Raw genomic sequence first — 15462 nt, 5'->3', positions numbered from 1 at the left:
ATTTCATCTTTTATCATTCTGTTAATTAATATATAAAATATTGACTTATTTGTTTTATTGTCATTCCATATATTAATACTTGATAGCAGCATGTGAGAGGTGGTGTGAGAGGGGCCTGTTGAGCAGATATAATAGAATAAAATAGAAGAGAAAGGAATTCAGTGGAGTCATTAAGCTCAGAGCTGTGTTGACTTAAGACTAAAAATAACTGAAGGGGGACAGACTGACTGTCTGTGTGTGTGTGTGTGTGTGTGTGTGTGTGTGTGTGTGTGTGTGTGTGTGTTTCCACGTCCTATCCTTACATAGTGATAATGAAGATAAACAGTGAGGGACACTGCAGCTGCTCACCGCGCTCACGTGTGATGGAACATTTTCATCCATCTCTCTCCGTCGTTCAGAGCACGAACATCCATCAGTTCTGCTGCTCTGTGAGTCTGTTGTTAACATGTCAGCCTCCAGAGGGCGCCATCCAGACCAGCTGTGGCACCCTGTTTAAACAGGTACTTCAATGACCTGCTGCAGTAGGAGTACTCATAGTTCACAGTAACAGTACTCTGTTACCGAAGAGTCCTCCTCTGAAAATGTTCCTTCAGTAAAATCTCTAAGTTTATTTAGTAAAATCTACTTAAAGTATTAAAATATCAAACTGTGGCTGTTAAACTTTCACACATGATGTCATCAGGTGATTCTGACTAAGTGAACCTTTGAGTTCTGAATGTTCACTGTTACGCTGATGATACCAAACTATATCTCAGCTCTACATCATCCACCCCGCTCCCTCCTCAGTCCATAGTCAACTGCCTACTTGCAATAAAAACCTGGATGTCCACCACCTTACTCAAACTTAACAGCAAGAAAACTGAGCTCTTGGTTGTCGCTCCCAAGGTGCTACTTCAAAAGGTGGATGGCTGCTCCATCTCCCATCCCCTGAGGTTCGCAACTTGAGTGTCGTCCTGGACTCCACCCTCTCCTACAAATCCAACATAAAATCTGTTGTTAAGTCTGGCTTCTTCCACTTCTTCCACCTCAAAGACATCTCCAGACTCCGGCCTTCACTCTCAGACTCTGTTGCTGAGACCCTCGTCCATGCATTTATCACCTCTCGCCTGGACTAATGGAGTCCTGTTCGGGCTCCCCAGCAAAGCCTTGGACAAACTTCAGTATGTGCAGAACTCTCACCCGGACCAAGCCTTGGCAGCACATCACCCCCACCCTCAAACACCTACGCTGGCTTCCAGTCAAGTTCCGCGTCACATACAAACTCCTCCTCCTCGCCTATGAAGCTCGCCGTGACCTTGCCCCACAGTACCTGTCAGTGTGGCAGCATCAACCCTCTGGAACTCTCTCCCCATGGAGATTCGCCAGGCACCAACAGTGGACATTTTTAAATCTGCACTGAAAAGACACCTGCTCACCCTGGCTTTTGGTTGCTAGATTGTTATTTTTGTTGTTGTAAAGTGTCCTTGGGTCTCTTGAAAGGCGCTATATAAGTACTAGTAGTAGTAATACATAACATTAAAGTTCACTGAGCACATGAGACGACTCTCACACTGGATCCTGTGGACGCTCACTGTTGGACTTTAGGTACTTGAGAGTTTTCATTCCTGTAATAAAAGAATAGTTTGGATATATCTGGTGGAGGAAGGGAACAGAGACCTGGCATTTATCAGACACTCACTTCACCTGTGACACAGGCAGGAAGTCAGACAGCTGAACTTCATCATGTGAAGCGGTGATAAAACCATTTCAACAGCAGGCTGCAGCACAGGAACACATCAGGCTGAAAGTTGGATAAAATTCAACCCAACATATTTTAGAGTGTAACATCAGACCCTGACATTGGGGTGAAAAATAGAAGACAAAACCTGTACACTTAAGTAAAAGTTTGATATTTTGGGAATTAAACCAAAAAAAAAAAAAAAAAAAACTTTTAATGTTAATAAAAGACAGCACCGTGCTCATTGGTTGGAAGGTGTGACCTCACAGCTCTCAGTCTACCATGTGCCACGTGCCGTGTGGGTTTCCTCCACATATTGTACACCAATAAAAAGCTCACTAAATTTGGCAAAATAAATCCATCTTTCTTGAGATGAAGTGGTCAGAAAGTTTAAGAATAAACGGATGGTAACTCTACTGATATATCACTTATAGAAGAAGTCACTGACTGTGTCTTCAAAGCATTTACTTATATGTAATAAATCCTTTCTTACTGGTTCTTTTCCTGATCAAATGGCTGAAGTGGTTCCAGTCTGTAAAAAGAGTATCAAGCTGCATGTTGTATGAAATCACAGACCTGTGTCATCCCCACCTCAACTTTCTAGAAGACTGAAAAACTATCTGTGAACAGACTTGACAGTGTGGTTGAGAATAGGGAGAGTTACTGAGGGACCGTCAGTTTGGGTTCAGGAGCAACCCATCAACATCTTTAGCAGTGATGGGGTTTGTAGGAAATATAGTAACAGCAGTAGATGTAAGAGATGGCACACTGTGGGTGTATTTATTGATTTAGGAAAAGCCTTTGACACAACCCATCACTTTACACTTCACTTTACATGCAGCTAAAATTAATACAGAATTATGTAAAATGTTCACTGAATGTGTTTGCGTCTGTTGATGAGTGGTAAGAAATCATATTCACAGATAGCCAGAAGAGTTTTTGTGATTCAGCTAGATTTCATTCACAGACCTGATAACTATGTGCTACTTGAAGTTTACTGTTTCAACAGTTTCTCATTACCGTTAACAGTAATGTGAAACTGTTACACTGGGCTAAATGTAACAAACAGTTGAAATAGCATTAGTTAGCTCCAAGTAACAAACTGTTAACATAGTTAGCTAAAAGTAATGGACAACAGTTGAAACAGTTTGCAAACCAATGGTTGAAATAATGTTATTTCAACCATTGGTTGTTACTTTTGAGCTAACTAATGCTATTTCTACTGTTTGTTACATTTAGCCCAGTGTTTTAACAGTTTCCCATTACCGTTAGCTTGCTAAATTTATTTCAAGCATTGGTTAGCTAACAGTTTCAACTGTTACCCATGACTTTTAGCCAACTAATACTTTTTCAAGCATTGTTTAGCTAACGGTCTCAACTGTTATCCCTTAGTCCTGGACCGCCGTGTACTCAAGCATCCCAACACACATATTTCAGAGAGAGCATGTGATGAAGATGATGAAGAGTCTGGAGGCCCAGCAGCACCTGGAGAAGCAGGAACTGGAGAAAGGCAACATCTTTGAACAGACAGTCAGCAGGACCACACAAATGCCACTTAGTTTGGTTTGCTAACGTTGCAAGCTTTTGGTTTGGCTAACGCTATGTCAACCATTAGGTGAGATGGGAACTAAAGTTTAATGTTGGAGCTGCTAAGTGGCTAATCTCTTAGACGGACCTGTTGGTTGAGACCTGGGGGTCATTTCAGTGAATAGCTGCTCCTCTCTGGAAGACACACACACACACACACACACACACACACACACACACACACACACACGAACGTGTGTCAGCGGTCGTTACGATCGGTCGCTGCTATGGTAAATAACGTGGCCCTCTGAGAGAGTGGCTCACAGCAGGCAGCTCTTTTTATGGAGTTGAAAGCTTTCTAACTGTTTTTCCCCAGAACCATGAGTCCAGTCATGTGATCGTGGGATCTGGCACATCTGCTGGCCAGTCTCATGATGTCATTTACCGCTATGAGGTCATGAGGTCGGTGTTTGTCAGCTTTAATTTACACAGTGTGTCTCTTCCCAACAGATTGGTCAGAGTTTGTTCTGATACTAGAGTTTGGATTTTAATTTCACCCCCTCAGTCTCTAGTCCACCGGAGCAGTCGTTGGAATTAGCTGTTGTGTTCCTGCTCTATTTATATATCCTCCAGATAACAGGAGGTGAGAGGTGTATTTACTGCTCACACAAGTCTGATAAAATAAATAATTAGCTGATAGATAATTAAATGAATCAACAAATAAATTAAAAAAAAAAAAAACTAGCAAACTAAATAAACAGACAACTAAATAAGAAAATAAACACATAAATAAAAAAATTCAAGTAACTAACTAACTAAATACATTAATAAACATATAAATAAAAAATTGGAAATAAATAAATAGCTAACTAAATTAATTAATTAACAGATAACTAAATTAATAAAAAAAATAAATTATTTATAACTTTCAAACTAAATAAACAGATCACTAAATAATAAAATAAACACATGAATAAAAAATGCAAATTAATTCATAAACATAACTAAATAAATGACCAAATGAATAAATAGATGAATGAAGAAGAGGACGGTGCAGTGCTGCAGGAGACCAGCAGGGGGCAGCAGAGGTTCATCAGACTGAAGCTCAGCACATATCAACACATTACCACTGAGAGAGAAAATGACCCCTGAAAAACAGCTGACATCTAACACAGAAACATCAAGATATGAGGGTGAAACCGGAGAAACTGAGAAGAAGAAGAAGAAGAAGAAGAAGAAGAAGAAGAAGAAGAAGAGTGGAGGTTTAATCAGCAGGACAGTAACATGAAACATCTGAAGAAGAAAACTGAACATCTGACTGATGACTTCTTCTGGTCTCATCCTGTCTGTGTTTGGTCCTCTCCTCTCTCCGTCTCCTCTCCTCGTCAGACTGAATCAGGACTGATGTGGTTATCCCTCCATCTGATCAAAGAGTTCGTCAGCAGGTCAGTGAGGAGTTCAGCTGGTCACAGGAGGTGAACGCAGCTCATTGATCAATCAGCTGATCAAACGTTCACATCAGACATAAAACCTTAAAGTCCATAACTCCAGCCAATCAGAGACCAGGATCTCCTGCTGCCGCAGTTTAACATATGAAGACAGAGAGCAGCCTGTTGCTTCACAGCGAGGAGGAGGAGGATGTGTTGTCCCTCCTCCTCCTCTTCCTCCTGCTCTTCCTCCTGCTCCAGCAGCAGCAGCAGTATTAGTGAGGGTATTATTAGTCTGAGCGGACGGCTGTAATTAATGCCTGTGAGGATGAGGAAGAGGAGGGGGTGAGACGGGGCGGCTGAAGCTAAAAATACTTCCTCCTAATTTAACCGTCCGGATTTCTAATCCCGGAGACGCCTCCCTCCTCCTCCTCCTCCTCCTCCTCCTCCTGCTCTTTTATTCTGCTCATCATCGCTGGGTCAGCTGATGGTCCTCCTGCTCTTCTTCTTCTTCTTCTGCAGCTTTGTGAGTGTCACACAGAAGAAAACAAACAGAATAAACTCTGAACTGTGTTTGATGATTATCAGGAACATCCTTCAGTATTAGCATGCTACGCTATGCTAGTCATGTCATGTACATGACATGTGACGTTACATCAGTACCAGACGTACTTATTTAGATATCTTTTCTAACCCCAACCAGGTGCTGAAAACAAAATGTTTCACTGACGTAACTTTATTTTGAAAGAGACTCTATAACAAGCACAAACTGTACGCTTTCTGGGGAAAGTTTATTTTGAAAAGACACGATGAATGTGTGGTTAGCATCTCTCTGTGGGCCTGAGTCCAGGGCTCGGCTGCCTCTGCTACCTGAGGAGCCATGTTTGGTCCAGAAACACGTACTGAGGTGCAACATATATTTGATCCTCATGATAAAGATGACACAGCCTTATTAATGAGCTCAACAACATTACTAACAGGTGAAATATGGTTTACCGTCAGGTGGCCACTCTGCTGTGAAGGGTTTTGGTGACAGAGCTCCTCACCTGTGCTTCTCACCCCATAACTGTGCGTCTGGTGGAAGTTTTGCCCGTCCATCACCATGTTAGTTTCTCTTTTCGGTTCTTTTGTTTTGCAAGGGCTGCCTCCCTAACAGTCGACCAAACGTTAGTCGACCATAAAGGTCATTAGTCGGCAAGATTTCATTGGTCGCTTAGTCACAGAAAAACAAACAAACGAACAAACAAACAAACATGAAACTCTATCAGGAGCTGCACTTTGTCAAAAATAAATCCAAACCTATATGACTGGAGCATGTGTGACTTTACTTTGAAAGGACAGACACAGGAAGTGTCCACGCTCAGCAGTCAGACAGGAGTCAGGTTAATCTCCAGGGCTGGTACCTGCGGTTATTCCACAGGCTAGTTAATAACATGTCGGGCAGGAAATCCAAAGTGTGGGATCATTTTGAGAAGGTGAAGGACGAACCCAAGGTGATATGTAAACTCATCTTCATTGGTCGACTACAAACATGACGTATCATGTGAAACATGGAAGTAGCTACATGCCCATTAGCCCACAGCGTCATTAACAGGCGGCTCGCTCAGTGTGTGACGTGCACTTGGAGATAAAATATAGGCCTATATTAATGAAGGTTCATTAGTACGGTTTGTATTTCTCTGTAATGTAGCACAGTGTTAACAATGTTACTGATACTATTCTTTCTCACACCTTCAACTCAAACCACCAAAATATATCATTTAGTCATTACAGCAATATCAGAAACATGCAGGAGACTAGTCCACTGATGGACCCTGATGAGGACTGATGGTCCACTGATGGACCCTGATGAGGACTGATGGTCCACTAGGAACAGTCTTAGTCGTGTTGGCGGCCCCAGACGTGACCCTGTGTACTATCTGTTTGTGCTGCTGTGGCTGTGAACTCTGACAAAGAACCTGACGCTTCAAAAAATCCAAACTATCGCTTTAAAGGTTATTTTATGATCCATTAACGCTGCTCCCAGTGGATTCTGGGAGCTGAAACCAAGAGGAAACCAGTCAGCCATGTTCAGTCCCCCAGGCCCCGCCCCCTCCCCCCCTCGTCCAATCACACGGCTCCTGACTGAGAGCTGGAAAATTGGGGTGAAGAAGGAGCAGGAGTGTTTCTGTGTGTGTGTGTGTGTGTGTGTGTGTGTGTGTGTGTGAGCAGCAGGGTTTTTCTGAACCAATCAGTGTGTCCGGCGGCAGGTCGTGACCTCAGCGTTCTGTTATTCATCTGCACGCGCTCAGTTCAACCTGATTTCACTCTCACTGCTGCTGCTGGAAGGAAGAGGAGAAGGAGGAGGTTTGTTTTGCTTCTTATGAAAAATGATTGTTTTCTCACAGTGACACACACACACACACACACACGCACACACACACACACAAACACACACACACACACACACACACACACACACACACACACACAGTGCTGTGACATCACTGACCAAAACTTTCCAGGAACATCTGAACCACAGTTGATTGAAACACAAGTGACCATCACGTTCTCATCAGACGCCGCCGCTCCGTCAGCTGACCTACACGTCTTCACATGGTGCTCTGGGTTCCTCCTGAATCAGGTCTGGACCTTCATGACGTGTCATTTTAAACTTGCTGGTTCCTGTGAGGATGTTTTTAGGGCGTACAGGTGACAGGAAGTGAACAGTGACATGATGGATCCTCTGACTCTTGTTTAGTCTGTGAACTGAGTCAGACAGTGTTTGTACTGACTCATGTTTGTTTGTTTGTTTCTCTGCTGTTGTGGTGAGGTAAGTCTGGATGCATCGTCAAGAACGTTTATGTCTCTGTCCTATGATGTTAACGTGCTGCGCTGTTGGATGAAGCTGAGTTAACATGCGGAACATTTGGTCATTGCTGTGACTGCATTTTGTGATCTGGTCTGGGGCCCCTCTGCCTGCCTCTCCTCGGGCCCATGCAGAACACCAAGGCTGGACAGAACAGCATCAGTGACGAACAGAAATCATTGATCAGTCAGACACAGTATGAAAAGGAGGAGCTGGGGTGGAGGCAGCAACAGCAGGCAGGCCAGAGCAGTTCAAATAGGGTTGCATAGAAAGGAATCATGTGATCTATCAGCTGATCCATCAGTTGATTGGGCTGTTTGAGATCAGCTGATGTAGCTGGGATGTGAGCAGAGCTTGACATTGTGTCCTGTCTGATCTAATGCTGTGCTCAGTTTGTATTTTACGCTGACATTGATGTGTTTCCTGCCGGAGCAGTGCCATGTAGGGCAGTTGTTTCTTACTGAAATGTTGCTGAGTTTCCTGCTCCGATTGTTCCACCAAAAGCAGGTATTTCAAACCAAGACACGACCTTTACCAAACCATAACCAGTTGGTTTTTGTGCTTAAAGGGATAGTGCAGCCAAAAATGTAAATTCAGCCATTATCTACTCACCCATATGCCGAGGGAGGCTCAGGTGAAGTTTTAGAGTCCTCACATCACTTGCAGAGATCCAAGGGGAGAGGAGGTAGCAACACAACTCCACCTAATGGAGGCTGACGGCGCCCCAGATTCAAACGTCCAAAAACACATAATTGAAACCACAAAATATCTCCATACTGCTCGTCCGTAGTCATCCAAGTGTCCTGAAGCCCCGACATGGATCACATGGAAACCAGCAAAACTGCTGTTATGGTGACAAAAAAACGTGACAGAATAACTCAACGCTAACTTTTAGTTTGACACGGGACACAAACTCTGACCTCCTGTCAATGTTGAACCTGTCGTCCTGTCCTGCCGCCTTTATCCTCCGTCTGAGTCTCTGAACGTGTGATGATGATGATGCAGATGGTTTATGGTGGAAGGTTTTATCCACTCTGTCATGTTGTTGTTTGTATTCTCTGATGTTCGAATGGATCACGTCTCTGCACAGTCACTGGTTTTCGGAGTGTTTCATGAGGTTTTATTTCTGCTTCAGAGGCAGTTTCAGTTTGCGGTCCTTACAGCAGAGATGCAGGTGAAGTTGTTGAGAAGTTCCTGTTTGTGCAGAAACACTTGAGTGCTGTGAACTCAGGTTATTGTCCGACAGCTCAGGATGAAGGTGTCGACACAGCAGACCCTGTTTGTGATGTCTCACCCGACAGATAAAGTTGTGTTTAACAAATGTAAAGCTGTGCAGCGTGGGAGGGAAGCTGGCACCGCTTCAGTTTGAGTTCAGGGAATGAACGTAGGATTAACTTCCTGTAAACACCTGCAGCCTGACGGTGGACCGACTGGGTTTTATTTGTCCAGGAGGACAGAGAGAAAGAAAGAGAGTTAGAATGTGACAGAGGTAAATAAACAGTGTTTAACAGCAACTCTGGAGCCAATAAATCTGCTCAGAGACTTGATTCAGACTGAATGTTTGTCTGCTGTGAATCATCAGCTGCAGCTCTGATAAGAAGACGTGAGTCCCGGCGAGCCGACGGGAAACAATGGAGAGCAGCACAGAGTGGAAATCAGCCAGAGCCACACAGAACAACACAGACCAGGAATTTACTGCTCCAACATTCAGCCGAGTGTCGCAGGAGACACACTGCAGCAGGAGGACATGAGAGACGTGACGGGAGAGGAGTCAAAGGTGTCTGTCAGACCACACCAGGCTGCATTATCATTCTGTCCGTACTCTGCGTTCATTTCGTCCATATTCGTGCACGTTTCCTGATGAAACAGACGAAATGGAGCAGAACCACCACAGATCAATGAGGCAGTGTAGCGTAGTTCAAGTGTCACACGACCGTAGGAGACGACAAAGACATTTTGAAAATGGCCCTTCAACACTGCCTCTGTTTAAAGGTCCAATATCACGACCTGCTCCACTGTCACCTCGTTTGTTGTTGTGTGAAACTTTTGACCCCCTAGCGCCATCTATTGGCTGTAACTATGACATCATAAAGGACACATGGAAGTATGAGGACGGTCATCAGACATAAAACATCAGCATATTGTGACTTTGAACATGTTAGCATGCTAACACGCTAAACTAAGATGGTGGACACTGTAAACATTATACCTGCTTAACTTCAGCATGGTAGCATTGTTACTGTGAGTATGTTAGCATGCTAACACGCTAAACTAAGACAGTAAATATGGAAAACTTTATACTTGCTGTATATCAGTGTGTTAGCATCATCACTGTTAGCACGTTAGCATGCTAACACGCTAAACTAAGATGGTGGACACTAAATATACCTGCTTAACATCAGCACGTTAGCACTGTCACTGTTAGCCTGTTAGCATGCTAACATCAGCATGCAGTGTTCATTGGTCTGTGTCTCGTCCTCCAGTCTCACCTGGTGGTGATGTCATCAGATGTGTGGCAACAAACAGAATCTGTGTTTGAAGGTTTTTATCATCATGGTTTAATTAAATGAATTAATTCAGAGTTCTGACTGAATGAAGTCGACCTCTAACGGTCTGATCTCCTCTCTGTGATTTGATGTGTTTGAGCTGATGTCAGATGAGTGTGTCTGTGATCTCAGAGGAAATTAAAGTGTTTACCTGATCACAGCGTCCAATCAAAGCTCGACAGGCTCAGTGATTACCAATTACTGCGTCTCCGTCTGATTACTGACACATTAATTGGAACGAGGCTCTCCACCGACAAGAACAAAGACGCTAATTGGCAACAGGCGGCAGAGAGTGGACCAGAGGTGGTCTGACAGTGTGTGTGTGTGTGTGTGTGTGTGTGTGTGTGTGTGTGATTAAAGGTCTTCACACACCAACAATGTGGATAAACAACACAAAACTTTAACACATCACATAAACACACCTTCATTTGAACTGACACTTCAACTCCTTTCAGGTCTGTGTGTGTGTGTGTGTGTGTGTGAGTGAACCATTTTGTTAAAATCAAACAGCAAAGCCTGCTGGGTAATACCTGTAATCCTGTAATACAGCGAGTTGATCCTCTCACTCTGCTTTCATGGATTATCACACACACACACACACACACACAGAGACTTGATTCTGGGTTAAAGATGAAGACGTGTCGAGTGGAGCAGATGAAACATGGCGGACAGTCGGCGCTGTGTGTGTCTCATCACAACATCAAGTCATTTTTATTTTGAACTGAAGGAAACGTCCTCATCTCGCCTCACAGAGCTGCGCGATGTAACGACTGTACAATATATGTCAATATAGTTTCAAGCGAGATGTGAATTTGGACGACAACATTTATACTGATTTAGGATCAAGCTGCGTTACATGACACACACCAGTGTGCGTCTCTCCTCTGTCACACTCTCTGAAAAGAAAACACTGAATTTTTGATCCGTATCGTTCAGCCCTACGAACTCGTCAGACTCTGTCACTGTGTCTGCAACCTACACGTCACAATCTGACGCTCTGGGTTCTCTCCTGCGTCCACGTTCAAGGACGGCGTGTTAATTCACACTTGTTACATGCAGACAGGCTTTTTCAAAGTAAACTTGTGACACAAGCGAAACACTTTGTTCTTAGGTTAACTTCCTGAAGTTAAGCATGTGTTTAGGTTCAGAAAGAACATCCCACACTGGAGACCTGTCCGAACTCTAGGATGACATCATGTGTGGTGGCAGGAAACACAACTAAGTTACTGGTTAACATGTGGAAGAAAAGTGACGTCACTCTGCTCCGCTCGCATCATCGTCCTTCACTGTCTGAAACAAGCAGCAGAACTAAAATCCGTCGTACTGTTACCTGAGAGCAGACGGGTCTGTAGCAGAGGCTGGTCTGAGTCCTGTCGGCTGCAGGCGGGTGTTTGCTTTGACATGTTGTTCCATTCCTGCAGGTGAAAGAAAGCGGCCGCAGTCAGCCAGACTCTGGATGAGGTGAAGGACACGTATCAACGCCTCGAAGGCACTCGTCAGAGCTGCTCCAAACACAGAGTCTGCACAGAGAGACAGAGAGATGGCAACACGGCTGGTGCGGCGCCACAGAGAGGTGAAAGCCTTGGACCAGATGTTACCTAGGTCAACATGGAGATGGTGGCTAAAGCTGTAGCTGGACATGTAGCACAGGATCAGGCCCCAGTGTGGCACAAACAGCCAGTTCTTTATTGACTGCAGTGAAAACAGACATCGCTGCTGTGACATCAAATGTTGCAGGGGGGCATTTCTGGTGACTGGTAGCTGCTAGCTGGTGTGTGTGACCTGAGCCTTTGGTTTGTGTTTGAGGACTGGATTTGTAACTGTGAGCAGCTGCAGCAGTGACGGTGCTGAGGTCTCTGAGGATCAAGGACACCGTTCAGCTCCAGGTAACTTCAGAGATGTGAGTTGACCAGTGTATCAAGAGTCTGAGACAGACAACTTAGAGATTATGTCATGATTTATAGCAGAGGAAAAGGTTGTGTTGTTCAGTTAGAACAGGAGCACTGAGGCCCAGGGCTCGTGTTTGAATGAGCAGAGACGACAATGATTTATTTGCTGACGTTCTGGGACACCATGTCAGTTACCGCCTCTTTCATGCATCATGTCTTTTCAAAATAAAATGACACCTTGTGTTTACGTTTATTTCCTTGTGCAACAAAAGCTGATCGTTAGTTAATAACAAACATCATGGTTTGGTTTAACATTCAGACAGGAAGTGAACAGCAGGCTCCTGGGTGAAAGTCCGGGTTTGTTGGCACTGCTGTCGCCTCCATTTTGCCTCCTTTGTTCTTTTGTTGGATTCACTTGACGATAAACTTTATGTGACTCAGCATACACTGTTGACTCCTCCATGTTGCTCCTGTGAGCCGGGGCGTAACAAATATGAAACACAAAATGAGATCACTACAAAGAAATATAAAACATACTTAATAACTCACGTTGATGTGTCGACATCAGGTAAAAGATGTGAAGAAATACATATTCAGTAAAAACAGCTGTCATGAAAACTGGCGTCCGTGTTTCCCAGAGCAGATTCACTTGGACGACACATTTGGATCGAAGTTTGGAATACTGTCTGGGAATTATCATCTCCCGACTTGCGTTGATTGCAGCACAACACGATGACATCACAGAGGAAGTGGAACACAGGAGAGAGAAGGTCGATGTAAAAGTAGAGTCTAGTTTCTCTGTCAGACCTCTAGGGGAAACATTACATTATAAATAATGAGCCAAGTGTGTGTGTGTGTGTGTGTGTGTGTGTGTGTGTGTGTGTGTGTGATTACAGAGTGTTTATAGGTGCAGCTCCGTCCTCTGTGTCTCACAGTCATTACTACCTGTCCACTGGATGTAATGGATGGTGCTATAACACCGTGGCTTTAGATCTGTGTGCGTGTCCTTGGCCAGGTGTGCTGACTTTCCTTCTGTTTCCTCCTCCTCCTCCTCCTCTTCTCCGTTACACAACGTCCTTTTTTGTTCCCTTTATTCCCGTATTGTTCATCCCTCCATCTTCCTGCTCCACCCCAGACTGTGTTTATGGTCTTTAACTTCCTGTTTGTAAAGAAAACACATTTCACACCTGACAGGTAACATCTGTGCAGCTCTGCTCTGCTACAGTGTCATTACTTTGACTTCACAGTGAGTTTGGCCCTTAATGAACACCGTAGATTATTAGACAATTGTTAAAGTATGTTCCTAATCATCATGATGTCATTTCCTCAAGATGTTCTCAAAAACTGTTCGTACGTTTTCCTGCGAAAACTAATGCACCAAAGTTTGAACATATTCCACGTAATCACGAGCCAGTGATTTGTGCATGACCTCCTCCAGGAGACGTGTGAAGGGAGAGTTTCTGTGAAGCGCTGTGAAGTTTAGTTGATTCAAAACACACATCAAACACACATCAAACACACGTTAAACGCACATTAAACACACATTAAACATGGCTTAATAGAGACAGTTTCAAACACAACTCAGCTTCACTATAACTCGCAGCATTCACAGACAAACACTTGTCTTTATCTGGACACATTTTCCCCACAAATACAACATGCTAACGTTATTAGCACAAGCCTATGGCATTTTACATTGTATGAATTAGCCTCACAGCTAGCGATCTTCTCCTCTACTCATATGAAGCCAGGGACAACAGCAACATTTAACAAAGGTAACGTTACATAATTCAGCTCCATTACAGCTCACAAGGTTCACTGACAAAACAACTGCCTTATACTAAACACGTTCTCCAAACAAATACAACATGCTAACGTTATTAGCACAAGCCTATGGCATTTTACATTGTATACATTAGCCTAGCAGCTAGCAGAGATTTCCTCTGCTCATATTTCAGCCAGGATAAATCACACACAGTGTGTGGAGGCTTTATTGTCTTCACAATTTATTGTTTCTGTGAAATTAAAGTAAATCAAAGCTTTGTTTCCACTGAGGGAAATGGTTTCATTTCTGAGGAGGTGCGCGTCAGGTGTAGACTCTGCGTCGACACAGAGCCATTCGACAGTAGAAATCTCACAAGTCTTTTGTCCTCACCATGTCTCTTTTCCTAAACCTCCATAACTTTGTCACAGCTGCTCTCAGCACATCATACAATGTCTGTGTTCACATTTCACTGAGTGATGAAGAGGAGAAGAAGGAGGGAGAGTTTTGACTCTGACTCACCTCCTGCAGTATCTTTGCCTCCCCTTCAACTCTCCGGCGCCCCCTGGGGACGCTCTGTCTTTTGTCTCTGAGTAAAAGATGGATGAAGTGATGAAGACTCGCAGTGAGAGGAGGAAGAAGACTGCGCAGTGAGAGCAGAGAGCACGGTGATGAAGAGAGGGGTGGCAGTAATGACTGAAGTAGAGGATGATGGAGGGAGGAGAAAGTCGGACTCCTCGGCTGAGTCTGTCTGCAGGGTGAAGGATGGAGGAGGAGGTGAAGGGATCATTCCCTCGCCAACGAGCCGCAGCCGAGGAGGAAAAATGAGCGCTGTCCCGGGAAACTCCTCCACTGCGCTCACATCGTCCAGCCGCCGGCTCCTCGCCCTGATACTCTGCTGGAGTCAAGAAACACCAAAGAGTTTGACGCTCAGAGACAACGGGAGGAAAAAAGTTGTTGTTCTTCAGAGGGCAGGAAACAGGAAGTTAAGAGTTGCACGTCTTGTTTGCTCCACCCTCCTGTTGTAGCCAGTTTCCCTCCTGTTACCTGTCAAAGGCCTGTCCCAAACACACTCTGCGACTCTAATCAGTGACGACATGTGATCAGGTCCAAACAACCCGACCAGGAGAGGCTGATCAATACGAGGCCGCAGCAGAGGATTGTGGGAGCTGAGCTGCTGACAGGCAGCAGGCAGAGAAACAACATTTACAAATGAGGAACAGCGATGTGAGGACGGCAGCGTGGACGGGTCATTACTGCAGCCAATGAGACGGAGCTAAAATATGTGTCCTCTGCAGACTGCTGAGATGCACCGCCACAGGAAGTTGTTTAAAAGTTACCTGAGCGAGAAGCTGTGACGCACGTTATCAGAGATTTACATCCACACAGAGACGACTGAGAGGCGCTCCATCATCACGTCTGTGTGGTGTCAGCTGTCATGGTGAAGTCAAGTCACAAGTCCAAGTCAGACTTTAAGGACCAAGTCACTGAACATTTGACGTCCAGATTAGAGCTCAAGTCATTCAAGTTGTCTTTTTTTTTTTTCTCTTTTCAGTAATATTGCTCACAAGTGTCTAAATGAGACCACAGAACGCCATCATGCCGAACATGGCTGATTATACTGGAGACGCCTCCAGGTCTGAGAGCACCCTCAGACCTGTGAACGCACAACAATGCACAGATTGGACGTCACTGAGGAAGACTGACGTAGACGGAGAGGACGTCATTGACGAAGATGGAAAAAAA

The sequence above is a fragment of the Epinephelus fuscoguttatus genome, linkage group LG22 (assembly GCF_011397635.1).
Source record: "Epinephelus fuscoguttatus linkage group LG22, E.fuscoguttatus.final_Chr_v1".
Taxonomy (NCBI): Eukaryota; Metazoa; Chordata; class Actinopteri; order Perciformes; family Serranidae; genus Epinephelus; species Epinephelus fuscoguttatus.
The sequence above is the reverse complement of the archived record's forward strand: the minus strand, read 5'-3'. Positions refer to the sequence as shown.